Source organism: Colobus angolensis, unplaced genomic scaffold (assembly GCF_000951035.1).
Source record: "Colobus angolensis palliatus isolate OR3802 unplaced genomic scaffold, Cang.pa_1.0 Scaffold307, whole genome shotgun sequence".
Taxonomy (NCBI): Eukaryota; Metazoa; Chordata; class Mammalia; order Primates; family Cercopithecidae; genus Colobus; species Colobus angolensis.
The window spans coordinates 391,235-400,028 of record NW_012116344.1 but is presented as its reverse complement, the minus strand read 5'-3'; the positions used below and the strand labels follow the sequence as shown (position 1 = coordinate 400,028).

The window sequence follows — 8,794 nt, the reverse complement described above, 5'->3', positions numbered from 1 at the left end:
TCTCATAAAGTTAGTGTGAATATTAAAGAATTTAACATATGAAGTATGTAGAACAGTGCCTGGCCTATAGAGCTCTAAGTGTTAACTGTTATTTAATATTATTATACTTGAATATTTGTAATTATTTTTGGTAGGCCTCCTCGTACTTCGTATTATTTGTTTCTTCTTTATTTTTGTACGTAGACTTCCTAGGGATATTGACCTTTCTAGATATATTTCATGGGTCTTTTCAAAGAGGCAGCATTTTAGTTTTATAAATTAACTCCACTTTTTTGTTATATATTTAATAATTTTTGCTTTTAACATACTACCTTTTCTTCCTGCCTTTGGTACTCATTCTATTCTTCCATCTTGGTTACACATAATATTTCTATTTTTAAACATTTTTCTGTTGTTTCTGAGGATTTAGGAACAGTAGGAACACATTTGTCTATTTTCTCAGCCTTAGTTAGAGCTGCTTGTATGTTTTCAAAAGCTTCTTGCACCTCTGTCTCCTGATGGTCTGTAATCTTTCCAGCAACCCAGGATTTAAATTTGGGAACCACCTATGACAACTGCATCTCTGCTTTCTATCAGATCTAGAAGTTGCTAAATTCTGTCAGCTCCACCTCTATAATAGTTTTCTTCCACTTCTCTATTCTCATTGCCTCTTGGTTGGGATGGTTACTTCTCGTGTGAACTACTGTAATTACCCTTTGGCTTATCTACCTCACCCTGTCCCTTTCATCCTATGTAACGCTTCAAGAGTGATTTTTCTAAACCATGATGCACTCACTTCTTTGCTCTGAAACCTCCAGTGATTTCTCCTTGTCTGTTGAGTTAAGTTCAGGCTACTTTACACTTGCATTTGAGAATCTTATGAATTAATTCCTGCCTACACTTAATCATTCTTTATTCCTTTGTTCTTTAGGAAAAAATCATAATTGGTAAGATAAACCAAATATAAAACTATATAGTAATGCTGTTTTTCAGTCTTACTGATCTCACTCTATTCCTTATCTTTACCGTGCTTTTCTGACTTTGTGCTTTTGCCTCTGGATTTCCCAGTCTGGAATGCCTCTCTCACGTCCTGGTATGTTGAAATCTTTCCATTATTCAAGTGTGAGCTTAGATGCCAACACTTTGATGAAGGCTTATCTGATCCCATTGCCTGGAATTAATCTTCTTTTCCCATGTCTTTGGATTTGAACTGTAGCTTCTGTGCTCTGTTACTAGTCATACCATTTTTGATAGTCTACTAGTAACTTCTGTGCCTTAGATCCACATTTACACTGGCTTGTCAGGATTGGTCAGTGAATCAAATAGTAGTAAGTATAAGCTTCTAGAACTGCACTATCCAATATGGTTGTCATTAGCCACATGTATTTTGGCTACCAAGTAGCCACATATGGTTAATGTCCACTTTATTGAATAACATAGAGACTTTCATGATTGCAGAAAGTTATTTTGAGCAGCATCTAGAACAATGCCTGGCAAATAATAGACACCAGGGAATGTTGCTCCTATGTATCACATCCTCATAGTAATATTAGTTTATATCAGTAAATATTAGTTTAACTTTCCTTTCCTCATCTGAATTTTATTAGTTTTCCTGTGCCATTTAAAAAGTAATAGTTTATCTTTATGGCAGCTAATGCAGTGCATGAACAATAAATATGTGTTGGGTGAGTAAGTAAATACTATGAAGCATCCAGAAAGCATCTTGCTCTCTTTTAGGGTGGGGAGAGTAGGGGAGAGGAAGTTAAAAAAAATTCATTACTCAGGCCGGGTGCAGTGGCTCATGCCTGTAATCCCAGCACTTTGGGAGGCCGAGGCGGGTGGATCACTTAAGGTCAGGAGTTTGAGACCAGCCTGGCTAACATGGTGAAACCCCGTCTCTACTGAAAATACAAAAATTAGCCAGGCATAGTGGTGCACACCAGTAATTCCAGCTCCTTGGGAGGCTGAGGCAGGAGAATGGCTTGAACCTGGGAAGTGGAGGTTGCAGTGAGCTGATTCAGCACCACCGCACTCCAGCCTGGGTGACAGAGCAAGACTCCATTTCAGAAAAAAAAAAAGTTAATTACTCAATTAGTGAATATTTCCAGGAAGCTTAAATTAAACAGGGTAGACTAAGCAGCTAAATAAAGGTGGTCGTATCTAGTGCTTTTCAAATTTAGTGCACGTGCATGTCACCTGGGGGTCTTGTTAAAAGATTCTGATTCAGCACAGTCTGGGATTCTGCATTTCTAGCCAGCTTGCAAGCTAGCCAGCTCTGCCCAGTGAGGGTGTAATTCATTAGGTTGTCTACTTATATCCATTGTAACATTTTCTAGTCTTTAGAACTAGTCCTTTAATTTAGCTCAAAGTTTTGTTGTTGTTGTTGTTGTTTTGAGACAGGGTCTTGCTCTGTTGCCCAGCCTGGAGTGCAGTGGCAGATCATGGCTCGCCACAGCCTTGAACTCCTAGGCCCAAGTGATCCTCCTACCTCAGCCTGCCAAAGTGCTGAGACGGATTTCAGGCATGAGCCACCACACCTGGCCCAAAGTTCTCCTTTTTGAGGTCATAATTTTTAAAGACAGCCCTTATATGTTCAGGAAAAGTTTTGGCATAAAAACTTCTTTTTCATGTTTTTTGCATAAAGTAGGTACATTGTTTAGTACCAATATGAGAAAGACTTAATTGTGAATACAGCTTTATATTATTAGATTTCTTATGCCATAACATAAAAAACAGTAAACTTAGTGCTCAACTATTCATGATAGTTGAAAGTTTTAAGCTAATTCAAAATATGAAACAAACCAGAAATATTTTGGAAAGAGAGGTTTTAAGTATATTAAGGTCCTCCATTTTATGGTGTGAATCTAAATTTCTGTTCTGTGATGTCTAGAAATCATAAAAGGATGGTGATTTTGGGAACGAAGTTCTTGAGCTAGCACTGTCAGTAGTAAGTGGCTGTTACTGTAAGATCTAGAGATACATTTTTAGATGCCAGTATACTTATAAAGAACTGTTAGAGTGCATTATGTGGTTTTATGGTTGGTTTAATTCCCCAAGTATATTGCCCTTAGCAAGATACTACTATTTTTTATTGCTTAAATTTATTTATTGAACATTTTTATTCCTTTGCTTAGAAATGTGCTAGACAGTGGCAATTACATTGCTGCAAGATAAGTAAAAAAATCAGCTGACTAAGCTTTATAAGAGGAGGAATCATGTCTGTTTTATTTACCGTTGGATAGTCAGTACATGGCACATAACCAAGTCATCATTAAGTCATTTTTGAGTGAACATTGCTCAAGATCTGCGAAGCAGCTGTGGTGTGTGCTCGGTGTACTAGAAGTTGAATGGGACTCCTCACGCAGCCTGATGAGTTGGGATCGAGGATTGCATACACAAGGGAACTCACAGATCAAGTCCTGAAGAGAACATTGTAGTTACTCTGGCAAAGAACAACGAGGACACAAAGGCTGCGCAGAGGAATGGAAGCCCGGAAGGAATGCCTGTGAAGGGAGAGCGACTGCACTGACTTTGGTAGAGTTGGAGCATCGTAAGGATATGGAGGAGAGGGGAGGACAGTAGTAGAGGCCTCAGCAGATGTCAGATAACAAAAAGTCTTGTGTTACTAATTTTATCCTATGAAATGAGGATATTTTTTAGGTTTTTAAGCAGAGAGAATGAAAAGGTCATTTGGTTTTAGAAGTTAGTCTGGGCTAGGCATGATGACAGATGCCTGTACTGGGCAAGCTGAGGAGGGAGGATGGCTTAAGCCCAGGAGTTGGAAGCTGCAATAAGCAGTGATCACATCACTGCAGTCCAGCCTGGGCAACAGAGCAAGACCTTGTCTTTAAAAAAGAAAAGTCTGAAATACCTCTTACAACTCTTTAAAAAAAAAAAAAAATGTTCTTTCAAGCACACATGGAGTGTTTTATGAAAGTAACTGTTTACTAGGCTATACAGCAAGTTCTTATACATTTCAAATAAAATCAACCATATTTTCTGGCAAGAAAGCGTGGATAATGAATAACAAACTGTACACATTTGGAAATTTAAAAACACACTTCGGTAAATCCCACAGATTAAATATAAAATAATCAATTTAGTGAACACCTTGAACAAAATAATAAATAACAGCCTGAGCAACATAGTGAGATCCTGCCTCTACAGAAAAAAATAAAAATTAGCCCAGCACTGTGGTGTCCCCCTGTAGCCCCTACTCAGAAAGCTGAGGTGGGAGGATTGCTTGAGCTTGGAAAGTTGAGGCTACAGTGAGCCATGATCACATCATTACTCTCTAACCTGGGCTACAGAGCACAAGACCTTATTTCCAAAAAAAAAGAAACTTAGGACATACTAAAACTTGTGTGAAACCCTGAAGTCTTAAATATTCATATTTTAAAAGAAGATTTGAATACTAATAAGCTAATCTAAGGGAAAGAACAAGGCAGTAAATTCAAGTGAAGTAAAATAGATGATACAGATAAAAGCTAATACTTTTAGAGTTCTTACTCTATTCCAAGCACTGTTCCATGTTCATCACAAAGATTATCTCATTTAATCTTCCCAAAGCCATATAGGGGGGGTGGTATTGTTATTATGTGCACTTTACAGATGAGGAAACTTAAGCACAGAGAGAAACTTATCCAAGCCTCTATATAATAAGTATGATAGAATTGGGGTTTGAAATGATGATTTTTTTTTTAAAGATACGTTGAAGAAGATTAACAAAGCTGAAAGTTGTTTTTTATGAAAAGGCTAATAAACTGTTTGAAAGACTGATCAAGAAAAAATATAAAGTACAAATAATACTGAGGATGTAAAAGGAAGATACAGAAGAAAGTCTTAAAAATAAAATATCTTGAATCACTTTATACCAATAAATTTTACAGTTTAAATGTCAATTTTCTAGAAAATTATAACAACAAAAATTGACTTAGAGTAAATAGAAAACTTGGATATTTCTATAACTGCTAGAGAAATTAGATTTGTAATTAAAAGAGCCACCCACTTTGATACACTTAGAGATAAGCCTTGGGCCCGGATGATCTTTTTTTCTTTTTCTTTTTTTTTTTTTTAAGAAAAAAAAAAGCCACTTCAGAGACTTCATTTATTATATGAAGAATTAGGGAAAACTTGGTCCCACGATTTTAGGCTATTTTTACAGTAGAAAAAATATTACACGTTTATGAAAGTTTACTAGGGGCAAATTTCAACTTACCTGTAAAATAGTAATGCCAGCCGTGGAGATGGCACTGTAAACCAAAAGGCAGAATGACTAAAGAAACTACTTGAAAATTTAACAATTATCTCTTCAGTATCCTTCCTGCTCCAAGATTTGCTGTGGTGAGTTTTCCAAATGTTAACGACCTGGAAAAGCTCATTGTCTTTATCCCTTCTGAGTCTTGTGATTTGGTGGTTTCTTTATCCAAAACATATCATCCTCTATAAAACTACCTGATCCTCAGATTTAACTTTTCAGTTTCTTTTTCCAAGTACTCATCAGTGGTTTAATGGCTGTAGGCCCGAGGCTGTAGGCTGAGCCCCTAAAAGGTGAAGACACATCCAAGCTGTTGAGACTCCCTCCAGGCAGGGGCAATGAGACTATCTGGGTCTGAGATTATGTCATTAAGTTCTTTTTTTTTTTTTGTGGGGGGAGACAGAGTCTCGCTCTGTTGCCCAGGCTGGAGTGCAGTGGTGTGACTTCCACTTACTGCAACCTCCGCCTCTTGGATTCAAGCAATTCTTCTGCCTCAGCCTCCCAAGTAGCTGGGATTATAGGCACCTGCCACCACACCCAGCTAATTATTGTATTTTTAGTAGAGACAGGGTTTCACGATGTTGGCCAGGCTGGTCTGGAACTCCTGACATCAGGTGATCCACCTGTCTTGGCCTCCCAGAGTGCTAGGATTACAGGCGTGAGCCACTACACCCGGCACCACCAAGTTCTTTAACCAGAGAGGCTTCAGTTTTCAGACACACAGAAGCATAATTCTGACCATACAAAAACCTCAAAGTTTCTTCTGTCTTCCACCCAGTCAAAGTCTCCTTCAAAACTTTGAGTAAGTTTCTCTGCCACTTCAGGACACACCTACACTAGAGACTGACCTAGAAACTTGTTTTGATTTGGCAAATTTTCTGTTAAAATGCCCCACACTTTTCTTATTAATAACTTAATAACTCCTTAAGTTATTAATAACTTATTAACTCCGCACTTAATAACTCCTACTAGAGTTATTTCTGACCTACTGTATTTACTTTCAGAATTTTCTGAAGCTTTAATCTTTCAGGCAAAGTACTATTTGAAGAACTCTTGAGTATTTACTTTCTGTAAAGGAAGTTCACATGTAGCAGCTTTCTCCTGAGTATCTAATTTGCAATTGCCTAACTGCTCAGTGACATCCACTGCTGTCTGTTCTTTGTGTTTGGCATTAGTTTTGAGATCAGCTTTCTTTTTCATTATGCTCTTTTGGTGCAGCTGTGGTCTAATACTTGTTGAATTTGGTCTGTTTCCTGGTAGAATGGAGGAAACAAAGTCTGCTCATTATCACTGCTGCTGTCATTATGAGTGCTAGAAGAGCTAGATTCATATTGCTTTTCAAAGTGGCTAGGATTGTCAATATCTGATGTTTTAATGGCTTTACTGCATAACTGTACTTCTTTTCCAGAATGGCCACTTTGCCCTTCCTTTAATAGTTGAAAATCAGGATGCCTCTCCCCATACTGGAGTTCTGGGAATTTGTGCTTCAGAAAACTCAGATGCTTAATAACAAAAATTGCTGCAAAAAGACTTTCTTTCAGTAATATCATAGACTTTATTGGTTTTGAAATTTTATATTTAATTCCCAGCTTCTTGTGACATAAAGGATAACCACAGAATTTGACAAATAGAACATTCATTCACTACATCGTTGTAGTGAGCAAGTGTAATGAACTTCCCCTTTTAGAAGCATCTTCTTGTTTCAAAGTACTTGTCTGTTTAGTACCTGTGGCATTTCGAGAATGGTGGGAGCCCCGGCCTTGCGCAGCCCAGCACAGTCAGCCATAGGGGAGAGTAGTCTGCGGGTCGGGACCAGCTCCAGAGTCTCTCCCCGAGGCCCCATCTCCCTCCCTGGCCCAGATTATCTTAAGGGTGAATTATTTTCAGCTATCCAGGTCGTAGGTATGTCCACATTTACACATGCGGTTCCAGAGAATAGCAAATTAAGGAAAGTTCCTCAGTTTATTGTGACTAGTGTAACCTTGATAACCAAAACCAAGCATGGCTAATATGAAATAAATTATTGGCCAATCTTGCTTATGTATAATCTAACAAGATAGGAGCAAAACAAGTCCAGTAGTATGTTTAAATATTTTATATGTATATATCTCATGTCTACAATGCTGACTGTAATACAGTTCTGACTGAGACTCCACAGTCTGCCTGAGACTCCACAGGTTTAAGGGCTCAGTTCCCAACGAGACTGCCCTTGCTGCACGTACCAGTTAAAAGTTTGGTGGTCCCCAGACCACCTGTGCTTCCAGTGAACTGACTGCAAATCTGGGGATTCCCATGAATCCCCTCAAGTTTGATAATTTATGAAGTGACTGACTGAACTTGGGAAAGCGGTAAGTTACACTTAAGTTACACTTTAATTATGAAGAATACAGATCCGGAGCAGCCAAATGAGATACAGGGAACTGGGAGGGTTCGTAACACGGAGCTTCTGTGCTCTCTTCTCCTGGAATCATGGTGTGTCACCCTCTTGACACATCAGTATGCTCACCAGTCAGGAAGCCTACCTGAGCTATGGTGTATGGAGATTTTATATGTAGGTGTAATGGAATAATTTGCCATGTGATTGAACTCAAACCTTCAGTGTTCTCTCCTTTCTTCCTTAGAGTCTTAGCTGGCTCAAACGCCATCCTTCTACACTTGGTGGCCTTTCTGGTGAGCAGACCCCTTTCTGAGTCATCTTGTTAGCATAATCTCAGGAATGATCCGTGAGGCTCGTGAGTAACAAAGGCACTCCTCCTACCAAGGAAATTCCATGAATTAGAGGTTCTCTCCCACGAACTTGGGTCAAAGACTGAATACATTATTTATTATACAATAATGACAAATTGAAATTATCTCAGGAATCTAAGAATAGTGTGTTAATTATCATTGCTTCATAACAGTTTATCCAAAAACTTAATGGCGTGAAACCTTAACTTACAAGAAATTTAGGAGTAGCCTAGCTGGATGTGGTTCTGATCTTTATGTCTCACAAGGTTGCAGTCAGGAAGTCAGCCGGGGCTACAGTCATCTGAAAGCCTGACTTGGGGAGAATACACTTCCAAGGTGGCACACTCACATGGCGTTTGGCAGGAGGCCTCAGTTCTTCACCCCATGGGCCTTCTCATGGGCTCCTTGTGTGTCCTCACACTGTGACAGCTGGCTTTCTCCAGAACTAGTGATCCAGAAAAAGCAAGGAGAAAGCTGCAGTGCCTTTTAAGGACCTAGTCATTACTTTTTCTTTTCTTTTCTTTTTTTAAATTAAATTGAGATGGGTTAAATTGAGATGGGGTCTTGCTATGTTGACCAGGCTGGTCTCAAACTCCTGGTCTCAAGCAATCCTCCTGCCTATTCCTCCCAAAGTGCTGTTACTACAGGCAGGAGCCTGTAGTATTTCTTTATCCTGTTTGTAAGAAGGAAGTCACTCAGTTTAACCCATACTCAAAGGAATTAGTTTCCACCTCTTAAAAAGTAGAGTATGAAAGAATTTGTGGACATGTTTAAAAACCACCACAGATGGTTTATTCAAGAAAGTTCTTTTTTTTTTTTTTTTTTTGAGAC

The 8,794-nt window shown here is 38.6% G+C and overlaps 1 protein-coding gene and 1 pseudogene across 1 annotated transcript in view; one reads left to right on the top strand and one right to left on the bottom strand.

Moving 5' to 3' along the window:
* BMPR1A (bone morphogenetic protein receptor, type IA) overlaps positions 1-8,794 on the top strand; it is a 164,490-nt gene that overhangs the window by 91,162 nt on the left and 64,534 nt on the right. The window lies entirely within an intron of this gene.
* On the bottom strand, positions 5,283-7,079 carry LOC105517768 (annotated as a pseudogene).